This window comes from Rattus rattus, chromosome 2 (genome assembly GCF_011064425.1).
Source record: "Rattus rattus isolate New Zealand chromosome 2, Rrattus_CSIRO_v1, whole genome shotgun sequence".
In the NCBI taxonomy this organism is placed as follows: Eukaryota; Metazoa; Chordata; class Mammalia; order Rodentia; family Muridae; genus Rattus; species Rattus rattus.
The window spans coordinates 22,566,166-22,580,924 of NC_046155.1; the positions used below are offsets into that span (position 1 = coordinate 22,566,166).

General features: G+C 40.0%; 1 protein-coding gene across 1 annotated transcript in view; it reads left to right on the plus strand.

The window, feature by feature from the left end:
• The window catches only part of Trpm3 (transient receptor potential cation channel subfamily M member 3), an 851,352-nt gene that overhangs the window by 355,968 nt on the left and 480,625 nt on the right, over window positions 1-14,759 (plus strand).

The window sequence follows — 14,759 nt, forward strand, 5'->3', positions numbered from 1 at the left end:
AAACAAGAGAGGTTTATTGCTGTCACCAGTAACACTGCATAACTTGCAGCCATTTTGTCATCTTTAAAAATTTCTCTTTGGAAGACTAAGGCAAGCAGATGACTCAGAAATGGTACCTCACAGCCACTCCCATCTGATCGGCTCAACTACCTCATAGATCAGAGACAACCAGCAGTTTCTGACTCACCCTTTAAGTGTTAATGACACCCTAAGTGTCCTAATACTGTCTCATATCAAAGATGATCAGATTCCATTAACATGTAAAGTGAGGGCAAACCTCACTCACTGAATATATTTTTACCTTTGAAAGTTATTCACATAGAATGACATCACTTTTGAAACAAACACCTAAGCATTTGGAGCAATGGTTTGGGTCTTGCCATGTATAGCAATCTTCACATTGTAGGCCCAGGAGTTGAGGAACAGAAATTTCCAGAGATGCCCCCAACACTAACAGTGTCACATCTATGCTGAGAAAAATGAGGCTTGTGTTTTAAAGCAATAATGGGGGTAGTTGACTGGTGCTTCTATTATAAAAACAATCAGGATCTGAGGACATAGCTGCTAGACTGCTTGCTAACATGCATGGAACCCTGGGTTCAATTGCCAGGACCATATAAACTTCACATGGTGATGCATGCCAGCACTGGGGGAGGGGAGCCAGGAGAATCAGGATGTGAAGGTTTTGCTTTGGGTGCATCGCAAATTCAAAGTCAGCCTGGATTACATGACACCTCTCAAAAAAGAAAAAAAAAAGAAAAAACAAACAAAAAACCCCCAAAAAACAAAAAAACGCAGTCCTGAGACTGAAAAGAAGGTATCAACAGTTGAGTGTTTCTTTCTCCAAATCTCATAAATTAAAAGATAAAAGTAGAGGCATTATTATTCGCCTAGATATGCACTGACTCTAAATATTATGTAACTCAGTTTCACACCCTGTCCTTCCAAAATACCTTGCTATGATTTTGGTGTTCTGATTTTTAAACGCATCTGATAAGAAATCTACCCCCCAGAGAATTTCGGAAACAAAGCTTACAGAAATTGCAGTGGATTTGTTCCACAAGCCGCGGTGAAGCTAAAAGTGAGGTGACATAAAGGTATATTTCTCTGCTCCCCAAAAGTCCGCTCTCTTTCAATCAGCACGGAGAGCTTTGTTGTAGCTCTGTGTATCATTCCTGACTGGATAGAGCTGCAAAGGCCCCCAACCACTGATGCAGAAACCCCTGCCACAAAGATACGGTCCCCAGCGGGTTGCAACCTTCTCCAATTTCGTTTTCTGCTGATGTAAGACGTTTCCTCCTCCCATTTCAGAAACAAATTACTGATACATTTTGATAATAACACTTCATCCAGATAGCTCCCGCCGGATTTGCAAGCTGATTCAAGTGATAAGAACGTTGGCAACTGTTGGAGTGAAATATAATAATTTCATGGTCAGCACTCATTAAATTCCAAACTAAGTGGAAGGAAGAGAGCTTAGCTAGTGAAGTTATCAGGTGACTGCCTTTAAATGCACTTTTCCTTGCTCCAAGTAGGTTGGTGCTAGGAAAAAGACCTAAAGCTGTCTTGGAGTTTTGATTTAATTTTATCAGGCAAGTCTTACTTATTTTTATCCTTGCAAAGAGGTCCCCCATAATAAGTACTTTTAATTTCCCTATGTATAAATAAAATACAAGTATATATTATTAGTCCCTTAGTTTTCTCAAATAAAAGGTCATCTGTAAAGTAGATATATGCTGATGAGTACTTTGTTTTCCCAGGTCTCAGTGATGGTTTTCTATGGTTATATAAGCAACCTTCTCATGATTTTATAGAATTGGATATTTTTCTGATGTGTGGGTACAGTGGAGTTTATTTGCCAACACAATGGGTATTCTTTAATGCTGAACCACCTCAGAACAGGCATTGCCATTCCAAATTAAAAAAAAAAAATCAAAGCTCTGAGATGGCTGCAGCATTTTCCTGGTAGTCTAGCATCCACAGCCTATTAAGTTACTCAGGCCACAGCATCACAATAGAAGTGACGGTAAGGATCCAAGTACTGGAGTATTCTAATAAAGTATCTTTCCCCACGTGAATATAGTCTTCTATGTTGGAAAGACCAAACATCAGATACAAGACCATTGATTCTTTTGGAACTGCAGATTTCTGGATCAGGACTAATAAATTCTCATCAGGATGTTTGGAATGAGTTGCAAGAAAATTTACTCTTACAGGTCATCCAACTCAAACTGAGCCCCCTGCAATGGGTGGAATAGAAAAGTCCTGCCTAGCAGTCTTCATTTTGAGCCTACACCCATATGATCTCGGGACAATGAGGTTTGGGCCATACTCCATAGAGACATGCAGGTATAGACAGACATAATCGCATGTGCAGGCATCATGGGGGTAGTCAGCAGCACAGCAGTGTCGTGCACACCAGCGATCTCATTGCTAGCTAGTGCAGTGGGGCTCTCCAGGCCAGGCTTGCTTTTCAGGGTTCTTTGCACCTTGGCTTTGCATAGACTGCCTCAGACTCCAGTAGATGCAACAAAGCATGAGACCGAACATCCCTTGCTCCTCTGGGATTGAGAAAGAGTACAATTATCTGTCGCAAATTAGCATATAAATAAGTGCTGTTAGGTTCCCTATTCCGAGTACACCAAGAACTGAGAGTATGTGAAAGAAATTTAATTAGGAAGTTTGGTAAGATGGAAAACAGGAAAATCTTCCACGAGAAAGAGTTGTTTCCTAAACATCCCCTTCCATTGTTTCTACCATAGTCAAGTCAGAAATCATTAACATGGTACCATTTCCATGGAATTAAACAGTCCAAAAAGAATGATGAACCACCGGGGACCTGTGGCAGGGGAGATTATTAACCTGAAGCTCTTAGAAGGCTCCCAAGGTCAGATGCCCTGAGATCATGAGCAAATTGCTGTGTTAGAAGAATTCCTCTTCTCAAACGGTTAGGGATCATCAACTAAGCACTATACCCTCATTTGACTGATGATGTGAGTTAAGCAGTGACCCAGTAATGTACTCAGATCCCACATGATTAGAGGCACAGATTGACTGGGTCCAAACAAGAGGATTCAAATATCTGGTCGTATCCTTGACAGGCCTTTGAAAATGTACTGTGTTATATTAAGGTCACCTAGGAGTGGTAAGTCATCCATTGGATGTCCTGAAGCCTTCATTATTGGAAGCGTTGAGTGCGTGTTTAATTCATGGTGGCACTGTTCTAAGTATCTATATACATTTACCCATCTGATTCTCATAATCTTACCACAAAGTCTTATTATTATTATAAATTTATCACCATCTTACAGTGGTTTGAACATGCTTGGCTCTGGAAGTGGCACTATTAGGATATGTGGCCTTGTTAGAGTAGGTTTGGTCTTGTTCGATAAAGTGTGTCACTTTCGGGGTGAGCTTTGAGACCATTCTTCTAAGCTGCCTGGAAGCCAGTCTTCTCCTGTTTGCCTTTAGAACAAGATGTAGAACGCTAAGTTCCTTCTCCAGCATCATGCCTGGCTGCATGCTGCCATGTTTCCAACCTTGATGATAATAAACTGAACCTCTGAACTGAAAGCCAACCACAATTAGATGTTGCCCTTTGTAAGAGTTGCCTTGGTCACGGTATCTCTTTACAGCACTGAAACCCAAACTAAGACACCATCCGTATTTTAGTTATGAGGCAAATAAACTGCCATGTGGCGGACTCATTTGTTTTATGAAAATTCGAACTCCACCTCTCTAGCTCGACAAGCCTTCTTCTTCACAATGCACTGCCATTTATTTCCTCTGAACTGATGACAAGGTCAGCTCAAGGAATGGCACTCAGAGGTTTTGTTTGTCACACATTCATGTGTAGAAAGCAACATTGACTCTGCTAATGTCTGTGCTTAAGCATGAGACCCAGGGGAGAAAACAGAACTCATAGGTTTTCAATGATAAGAGAATAGATGGGTGGGTGTCAAAGTGCCAACTGCAGGCATATCTGAAACATGTATAAAGGGATCTGATTTTTCTTGGTGCTTTTCTGTCTGAATTTTCTGTAAAGTATGTATACTATGTTTTGTAAGCAAAAAGTACTTTTTTGTTGTGACAGTTTTTTTCTTTCTTATATACTTTATTGAATGTTGTTTTGTATTATTTTTAAAATATATATTGTAAAAATCCTATAAGTTTACTGCCTCAAACTATTTAAGAATCCTTGACCTCTACCAGGATTTTCCTGCCTGGGCTCAGGCATGTCTTTTGAATGCTTTCATCCAAGTGGGATGTCAGAGGCTCATAGAATCAACTTCCAGCTCTCTTGTAGGTTGAAATATGGTATTACCATATAAGCTTTCTACATTAAAAGGAGGAAATAGGTTCCTTTAAGCATCCCTCAGGCAATGATGTGGATTCTGAGTAAACAGTGAGGGTATTGGCTGGGTTATAGAAAGGTAAATAAAGAAAAGATATTTTGATGAAGATAACTAAAAAGAGAAATAGATTCATGAAAGACCCATCCAGGGGAAGCCTTTGAGAGAGAATATATATATATATATATATGCGGTGGCCTAGAAGAAAGATGTCATCCTGCCTTGCTTCAGCATTTTAATTTTCTCCTTTCTTTTTTTTAAAATTATTTATTTATTTTTACACTCCAGATTTTATTCCCCTCCTGTTCTACCCTCTGACTGTTCCATATCCCATACCTCTTCCCTGCCCCCCAGCCTCCCCAAAGCCCCTTCATCCCCACTAGGCTGTCACCACCCCACCAGACATCTAAACTTCCTGGGGCCTCTAGTCTCTTCAAGGTTAGATGCATCTTCTCTGACTGAACCCAGACCTGGGAGTCCTCTGCTGTATTTTTGTTGGAGGCCTCATCTCAGCTGGCATATGCTGCCAGGTTGGTCATCTGAGAGATCTCAGAGGTCCAGGTTAATTGAGACTGCTGGTCCTCCTGTAGGGTTGCCCTGCTCCTCAGCTTCCTCCAGCTTTTTCCTAATACAATCAGAGGAGTCAGCAGCTTCTGTTCATTGGTTGGGTGCACATATCTGCACCTGACTCTTTCACGTGCTTCTTGGTTCTTTTGGAGGTCATGATAGGTTCCTTTTTGTGAGTGCACCATAGCTTTAGTAATGGTGTCAGGCCTTGGGGCCTCCCCTTGAGCTGGAACCCACTTTGGGACTGTTGCTGGACCTTATTTTTCTCAGACTCTTCTCCATTTCCATCCCTGCGGTTCTATCAGACAGGAAGAATTATGGGTCAGAGTTTTGACCGTGGGATAGCAAACCCATCCCTCACTTGATGCCCTCTCTTTCTGCTGGAGGTGGGCTCAACAAGTTCCCTCTCCTCACTGTAGAGTATTTCATCTAGGGTCCCCCACTTGGAGTCCTAAGTCTTTTGTTTCCCAGGTCTCTGGTACATTCTGGAGGGTCCTCCCAACCTCCTACCTCCCGAGCTCTCCTGTTTCCATTCTTTCTGCTTGTCCTCAGGGCTTCAGTCCTTTTTTCCCACCCAATACCAGATGATGTTCCATTCTCACTCCCACCCCCATCTCCTTTCCCTCTGTTGGCCCTCCCTCTCACCCCCTTGTGGTTGCTTTCTTCTCCCTCCCAAGTGGAACTGAGGCATCCTCACTTGGGCGCTTCAGCTTGTTGACCTTTTTGAGTTCTGTGGACTGTATCTTGGGTATTCTGTACTTTTTTTGGCTAATATCCACTTATTAGTGAAAACATACCATGTATGTCCTTTCGGGTCTGAGTTACCTCACCTAGTATGATATTTTCTAGTTCCATCCATTTGCCTGCAAAATTCAGATGTGCTTGTTCTTAATAGCTGAGTAGTATACCATTGTGTAAATGAACCACATTTTCTGTATCCATTCTTCTGTCCTGGGACGTCTGGATTCCAGCCTCTGGCTATCACAAAGAAAGCCACTATAGTGGAACACATGCCCCAGTGCCATGGTGGGGCATCTTTTGGGTATATTCCCAAGAGTGGTATTGCTGGGTCTTTAGGTAGGTCTATTTCCAATTTTCTGAAGAATCTCCAATTTGATTTCCAGAGTGGTTGTACCAGTTTGCAATCCCACTAGCAATGGAAGAGTGTTCCTCTTTCTCCACACCCTTGACAACATGTGCTGTCACCTGAAGTTTTAATCTTAGCCATTCTGACTGGTGTAAGGTGGAATCTCAGGGTCATTTTGATTTGCATTTCTCTGATCACTAAGAACTTTGAACATTTCTTTAGATGCTTCTCAGTCACTCGAGATTCCTGTTTTGAATTCTCAGTTTAGTTCTACGCCCCATTCTTTGATTGGGATTTTGGTTTTCTTGGTGGTTAACTTGAGTTCTTTATATATTTTGGATATTAGCCCTCTATCAGATGTGGGGTTAGTGGAGTTTTTTTTTTTTTTCCCAATCTGTAGGATGCTGATTTGTCTTATTGACTATGTCCTTTGCCTTATAGAGGCTTTCCAGTTTCATGAGGTCCCATTTATCAATTCTTGATCTTAGATCATGTTGGAGTATTCTGGAAATTTCTGCCTGTGTCAATGAGTTCGAGGTTCTTTCCCACTTTCTCTTCTATTAAATTCAGTATATCTGGTTTTATGTTGAGTTCTTTGATCCCCTTGGACTTGAGCTTTGTGCATAGTGAAAAAATATGGGTTAGACCAGCACCATTTATTGAAGATGCTTTATTTTTTCTGTTGCATATTTGGCTTCTTTGTCAAAGATCAAGTGTGCATTTGTTTTTTAGTATAGCTTAGTATTTAGCCATCTTTGGGGCTACAATGATTTTTTTTCCATGTCTGTTTTGATATGTCAAAAGTCCTAACCTGTTATTGGAAGGACACATAATTGTAACACTGTTCTCTAGGTAAGTCTGGAAAAGGCCTTACTGTTTTAAGCTGTCACAAAATGAAATCCTCATGGCTTAAAGACGCTCAGCTCCATCTGACAGTGCCTCATTTACAGAATGTTTTAGGGTGGTGCCATTTATGCCTGGGAAAAGCTGTGTCACAGAGTTTGTTACAACGTCATGTCTGAAGTTAACAGGCAGTTTCTTAGAGAGTCAGAACCAGATCCTTCTCTGAGAATTTTATCTTCGGGTAGGAAAATGAGATCATACTTCAGTTTCTTAAGAAATTTGGCATTTCTCAAGTGTCAAAGCCTGTCATTGCAATTTTCAATGTTTTAATAATAAAGACCTTAAAATGAAGTCTTGTTTAGATATTACTGTCTCCGGATTATAATATATTCTACTTCAGTCAAGTTTTTAGACTGAATTCTCTATCTGTAAGATGTTGAAGATATTTTCTCTAACTTTAAACATGGATATATGAACAATTCTGAGTATATGATAGCTTTTTCTCTCTTTTGAACAACAACAAAAGGGTTCTTGGTGGCCATGTATCAGTCATATAGAGAGGTGATTATCTAGGAAGCACCAGTAGGCAATAGTTGTGCATTCCATGTGAGTGCCAGTGCTCCATACTGGTTGGCCTTATATGTTTATGTTGCATTAATTATTAAAAAAAAATCCCATGCTAGTGCCAGCACTTTAGGGCCACATGGCATCTGCAGGATATTTTCATCTCGGCCAGCAAGCATCTCATTTGCTAAGCTCCATCCCATTTTACAGTGTCATGGTTACCCTCTGAGCCCAACAGCAATCTCTCTACCCATTTAGTTCCCAAGACAGGTTGCTACCATGCCAGTTACACACAGAGCCTGACTATCTCATGGCTCTCTTACTGTGGACTCTGCTCATTTCCCAGCATCCACACCCTGGTTCCAGCAGCAGCTACCCCCCCATAACTCTCTGCTGCTGCTCTGTTTACATCCCCAACATCGGCACTCCAATAGTTATGGTATAAACTCCCGACAACCCACTAAATCAAGACTCAGTAAGCTATAATTTATTAATCAGATTTATATGTTAAATTCTCAGTCCACAATACATCCACACAATAAACTCGTAACCTATTGATAAGGATATACAGCTCCCACCTAGATAAGATAACCTAGATAAGATAAATTTTCCTTCAGAGATCTATCCCAACCACCTTGATCTGGGTCATCCTTCTCCATTTCCATCTTGATTCTCCTTCCTTCTCTCCTCCTTCTCCTTCTATTATTTTTGCTGTTACAGGTAGAATTATGTTTATGTGTCTCTCTTCTTTTGGGTTTGTTACAAGAAGATTACTTTCTTGCTCTTTCTAGGGTGTAGTTTTCCTCCTTGTGTTGAAGTTTTCAATCTATTATCCTCAGTAGGGCTGGATTTGTGGAAAGATATTGTGTAAATTTGGTTTTGTCGTGGGATATCTTGGTTTCTCCATCTATGTTAATTGAGAGTTTTGCTGGATATAGTAGCCTGGGCTGGCATTTGTGTTCTCTTAGGGTCTCTATGACATCTGTCCAGGATCTTCTGGCTTTCATAGTCTCTGGTGAGAAGTCTGGTGTAATACTGATAGGTCTGCCTTTTTATGTTACTCGACCTTTTTCCCTTACTGCTTTTAATATTTTTTCTTTGATTTCTGCACTTTATATTTTGACTATTATGTGATGGGAGAAATTTCTTTTCTGGTCCAATCTATTTGGAGTTCTGTAGGCTTCTTGTACGTTTATGGGCATTTCTTTACTTAGGTTAGGGAAGTTTTCTATCATTTTGTTGAAGATATTTACTGGTCCTTTAAGTTGGGAATCTTCGCTCTCTTCTATAGCTATTATCCTTAGGTTTGATCTTCTCATTGTGTCCTGGATTTCCTGGATGTTTTGGGCTAGGAGCTTTTTGTGTTTTACATTTTCTTTGATAGTTGTGTCAATGTTTTCTATAGTATCTTCTGCCCCTGAGATTCTCTCTTCTATCTCTTGTATTGTGTTGGTGATGCTTGCATCTATGACTCCTGATCTCTTTCCTAGGTTTTCTATCTCCAGGGTTGTCTTTTGTGATTTCTTTATTGTTTCTATTTCCATTTTTAAATTCTGGATGGTTTTGTTCTATTTCTTCACCTGTTCGATTGCATTTTCCTATAATTCTTTAAGGAATTTTTGTGCTTCCTCTTTCAGGGTTTCTACTTGTTTACCTGTGTTGTCCAGTATTTCTTTAAAGGAGTTATTTATGTCCTTCTTAAAGTCCTCTATCATCACTGTGAGATATGATTTTAAATCCAAATCTTGCTTTTCCAGTGGGTTTGAATAGCCATTATTTGCTTTGGTGGGTGAAGTGGACTCTGGTGATGCCAAGTATTCTTGGTTTCTGTTGCTTATGTTCCTGTGCTTGTCTTTGGCCATCAGGTTGTCTCTGATGTTAGCTTGTCTTGCTGTCTCTGACAGTGGCTTGATCCTCCTATAAGCCTGTGTATTAGCACCCCTGTAGACCTATTTTCTCCCAGTGGGATCTTTATTCAGAGAACTATGGGACCACATAGTTCTGGGTGCAGGCAGAAACTGGAAGGGTCCTGTCCCAGACTGCTCCTTGGTTTGTGTATCCTGAGGGCTCCAGGCTGGTCACTTGGAGAAGAAGAATTGTTCCTTACATCTGCTCCCAGGTGTGTCAGTGCTCCTGGCAACTAGCTTTCAGCTCTGGGTGCAGGCAGAGACCAGAAGGGCCCTGTCCCAGACTGCTCCTCAGTTCCCGTGTCCAGAAGTCTCCAGGTGGGTTCCCCTTGGGCCAGGAATGTGAGCAGTAATGGTCTCCCCTGAGCTCTCAGGATTATTCACACTTCTAAAAGTCCAGCTCTCTCCCCCATGGGATTTGGGTACAGAGAGGTGTGGGACCGGGTCAACTCTGAACACAGGCAGAAAACAGAGCCTCCCTCTCCTTCTAAAACCTCTGTTCTTGCCTCCCTTCCTTCTCGTCTAATGACAGGCCTTGTTTTATCTTGTCTGCCTTTACCTGCATAATGACCTCAAATTACAATCTACATTTGTTAGATCGTTTCAATCTATTTTCTTACACTCATACATCTAAACGGTATTGGTTACTCTTGAGAATTTCCATCTTCCAATACATGCATACAAGTATACATGCATATACACACACACTCACATACACACTTACACACACATAGTGTCTCTCTGCTCTTACTGTGGACTTTTGGGTGCTAACAAGCAATTTGTACTACTTGGACTCTGTGAAGATAGGGATACGTTAAGTACATAAAAATCACAAGTTCCAGGACACAGATATAATACACACTTTGATGACTATCCTTGGTCATTTGCAATCGAGGATGGCTCTAGATAAGAAAGGTGATTTTAAGTAACTAACCTCTTGTGGTGGGCTTGATAGATGTACTCAATGTTTTCTTAATGAAGTCACTTACCTTAAGTATAAGCCCTTAAAGGGCTTTAAACACATTAGCATCCTATTATTTAGAATGTGGAATGAGTTACTGAGTTATCGAAGTCTAGATTTGGGGTTGGGCGTATTACTTAACTAATCAGTACTCTATCCATAGCAGCACAGAAAATAATCTAGCTTAATTCTATCCTCTGTTCATTTATTGATTCATTAAGGTGATATTTAAAGGGAAGTATATTGTGTTTGGATGCATATTGATCTCAATGTGGAAAGGAACTGACTTCACAGCCATTCATAATGCCCAGAGAACTTTATATGGATTAAAGGCCTTTCCCTCTTAGCATGAATAGTCATCTTTACTCCACAATCCTACTTGAAAGTGTTTTCTTCTTCTCCCTTAGCCTTGAGATTATCCACTGTTACCTCTTCAATTATACTCAATGCAATAACATAGTCCACTATGTAGCATAGAAATTTGAACAACCATCCCTAACAAATTATCAAGAAGCCTTTGATATTACACTTACTTACAAGCCCTGTTACTTCAGTCTCTGGTACAATGTGGTAGAAATCGGGGCATTTTCACACTGAATTCTGTAACTGTAAGGTGTCGAATGTATTTTTCTCTAAACATGGATATGTGAAGAATCCTTAGTATGTGATGACTTTCTGTCTCTTTTGAAAAAAAAAGTACTCTGGGTGGGCTATATATATATATATATATATATATTGAATAATGAATCACATATATATATATATGTGATTATTTGAGAAGCACTGACACTTAACTTTTCTACTTATGACCTTTCTATTCCTGAGAAAATTTTATGTGACTGAGGTACATAAAAATAAGTATACTACTATTTGTATACAGCTACACAAAGAAACCCTGTACAGTAATTCAATAGGTGTGCTGATTTATTTTTATGGGAATAATTAAACCATTATATCATGATTGAATATTTGCATCTCTAGCATTTTTCAGAGTTGATTGATATTTTCTATTCACTGTTACTGAAAATCTGCTTCCCAGGAAGGATACACACGCTAGAGATACATTTCAGGACTTGTTGCAAATTATGTTTTAACCTCAATCAGACTTATTTAGTAATTTATATGATAATTAATTCTTTGAGCCAGATAGAATTTTCTTATGTTTTTGTTAGCATATAAATATACATAAAATGGGTCTCATTGTGATATTATCATATATAAGATATGTATTACATATGTACAGTGCATTTTGATGAGACTCACCACCCATTAACCATTAACCTCTCAAATAATAATTTTAAAAATCAAAGATTTTAACACAGCTTAATGTAAATATACACTAATTTATACCATAAAATTATTATTTTTAAAAGCTTTCCTTCATTTCTGTAAAAGTAGACAACATTGCATATGAATAAAACCACTAAAATTCATAGTATAAAATTGTTTTTCATATGAGCCTGAGTTTTTTCCATCCTACTTAGTGGGATGATAGGCTCACTGTGAAGTGTCATGTTGTGTGGTCAAAATCAAGGCCACCTTGAGTCATGTAACACTGGTGAATGCTGCCAGAATACTTCAGATTCATTGTACACTTGTTTTTTAATTAATTTTTGTTCATTGCATATTCAGAAACTTCTTATTGCTGCCAATTTTGTGATTCCCCACCCCCACCCCATTTAATCACACAAGCCATGCGAGTGTATGATCCCCACTTAAGAAGCTATGTACAATCAACCCCAGCTAGACATTCCCCTCTAGTGTGTTTAGCGTACGTTAGTCCTAGCGTGCCTAGGACTCATAATACCTTCTGAATAAGTACAGTGCGCTGTGACCTACCACAAGCACTTGAGACACAATGCAAACTTTCAATATTGAGATGCTTAAAGAACAACAACAAAGCAATAATGACTCTACTGAGTGCGTCACAACAATTATTAAAATGATTACAGATTGGAGGCTTGATACACTGTAAGAATGCAGAACCTAAGGCTTTCTAGAAAACCCAGTGTTTCCAGTAATGACTGGCAATTCTCCTGTGTTACGAATCAGTTATGTTTCTTTCTCTTGTTCTATGTTTCTGGTGCAATTTAATATTTCAATAAGCATGCAGTGTTGCTGCTTACGTCCAGATTCTCTCTAGAACTCTCTTTCAGTGGCTTGCAACTTCTTCCACACCTCTCTTCTGGTAGCTATCTCCAGAAGCTATGTCACCTTGAAAACAAACAATTCCTACTTCAGAGATAACATTCATTCCCACACGTTCCTCAAAAGCATCAGACTGTGTCTCGAGCTGCTCTGAGCTTGCTCTGAATGTCCCTTGCGTTACCTCCATGAAGGTCCTTGAATGCTCATTGTCAACTCCATCAGAAATGCTATCCCACTTAAGACCATCAAACCCCTCCAGTTCCTGGACTTCAGTATAGACCCCTCCTCTACAGACTTTATAATCCACAATGGTTTCTATCTTTTAGGACCTTATAAATGTAGTTTGCATCTGCTGTTTAACACCTGGACTTACCTTTTCAGTTTTGCAATACAGCTAGATAGGACTCTCCCTAACTACCAAAGGCTGTTCCAGATGACAAGTCCATTATGGTAGGGGGTGAGTTTTGAGATAAATTCAGATCTTTGCTATTGGGAACAAAGCAGCTGGATTCCACAGAAAGGAAGCAGAGTTGCGTTGCTTGGTGTTTGCTTCAGGAAGCAAGATCACTTTCTATGTCAGTGCCTCATCTCATCAATGTTTTATGACCTCTAATTCTTTTCTTGGAAAGAATGAATGAAACAATAGGATCTGCATCTACCCAAAGAGATAAATGTCATTATTGAACAAACTCGCTAAGCATTGGTCTCCTGGCTATCGCAAAATCTGCTATATTTTGTGAAGTGTGCTTTGAGTCGATTTCTGGTATGTTTCTGTTGATAGCTTTTGCAATTAACCAAGTAAAATGCAAAAGGTATGACTTGTTTTTCTTGGTCCGTTATAGCAAATTATATCCATAAAAAGAGGACACTAAACCATAAGATTGGCTGGTTTAATATAAAGACATAAAATTAAAATGCCCAGCAGGTCACCTTTATTGAACTATTACTGCACTCTGAATTCTAATAAGGGCAGATAGGTTAGATAGAACTTTAGAGAGCTTTGACATGAACTTTCTGATCTCCCAAAGGTAACATGGCATGTTCCTGGAAAATCTAGGCCAGTGGCACTGGGGATTGCAGGTGGCTGTTTAATATTTATTATGAATCTTCATTGGAAGTTGGTGAATGTCTTTAAATTTTGATTACCCAGCTGTGGACCACTGTAGATATTTGCAGACCCTACCGTAGGAAAGCAAATACAGAGACTCAATTTCCCAGGTGCAGCCAGGTATTCCAGCCCCACCCCTGAGCCCTTTTATAACCAGGAGGCTTGAATTTTATGGTCTCTCTGTGGCCTTCTTCAGGCATGCTTCCCGTGCCAAGAGTCTCCAATACTGTTTTCCACCAGACTGAGTAGTTTGTCGGGACTAGCTGGGCTCATATAACCATGTTCATGGCTAAGATTAATTATAGAGAAAGGACACGAAATAAATGAGCAAAGCGGGAAAAAAAATCACATTTGGCAGACACTCAAGGAAACCAGAAGCGTCCAAGAGTTCTATGCAGCAAAGTCCCCCAGTATGTCTTCATCCCTCCAGCAACATAAGATAGTTTTTGTGTAGTGTTGCCATGGAAAATATCAAGAGGCTCATTGCTTCGTGACTTTTATTGGGGAATGCTCAGGTTGTCAGTCTCTACCTGGTGCTTTAAAATTTCAGACTCCTGGAAGATAGGTGTGTGTTCACCTTACAGCATATGGTTTCACAGTTCAGGAAACCTCACACTGTCTTACTTACTCTGGAAATGGTGGGGATCTCCAAGTGTCTGGATTTTCTGATGCCAGTCACATGCCAGCCTTGCCAACAGAAACTTTCCGAAACTAAACATCTTAGGCCTGCTAACCTTTTCATATACAACCCAAGGTCCAGGTATGATTCTAGCCACAAATTTATGGTTAGACTGTCTTGAGTATCCAATTTATTTTCATCTCTTATTCATTCATTCAGGCTACCTGTTCTCGACAGTCCTGTAGGAAGTGGCCTTGATCTTCCTCCTCAGCTTCATTTCATGCCACTGAGCCTCTGTTGCTTTTCTTCAGAAGGATGGATGCTGGTTCTAGGATTCCAGTGTCTTATAGCTTCAGAGCCATGTTCTGCCCTGTACCTACTAAGCACCATTCATCCTTCACCCTGTAGCATCTTCTTGAGAGATGCCTTTTCCAACCTAGAAGGGATGAGGACTCACATAATATTCTATGAGTACTCTATTCTTTTCCCCTGCATTAGTGACAATTTGTCTTTGAATACATATAGATCCATTTCAATTTAGTATTTGTCTTCATAACTGGGTTTAGTTTCTGGGTAAGGCAGCGACCATGCCCATCCTGTCTG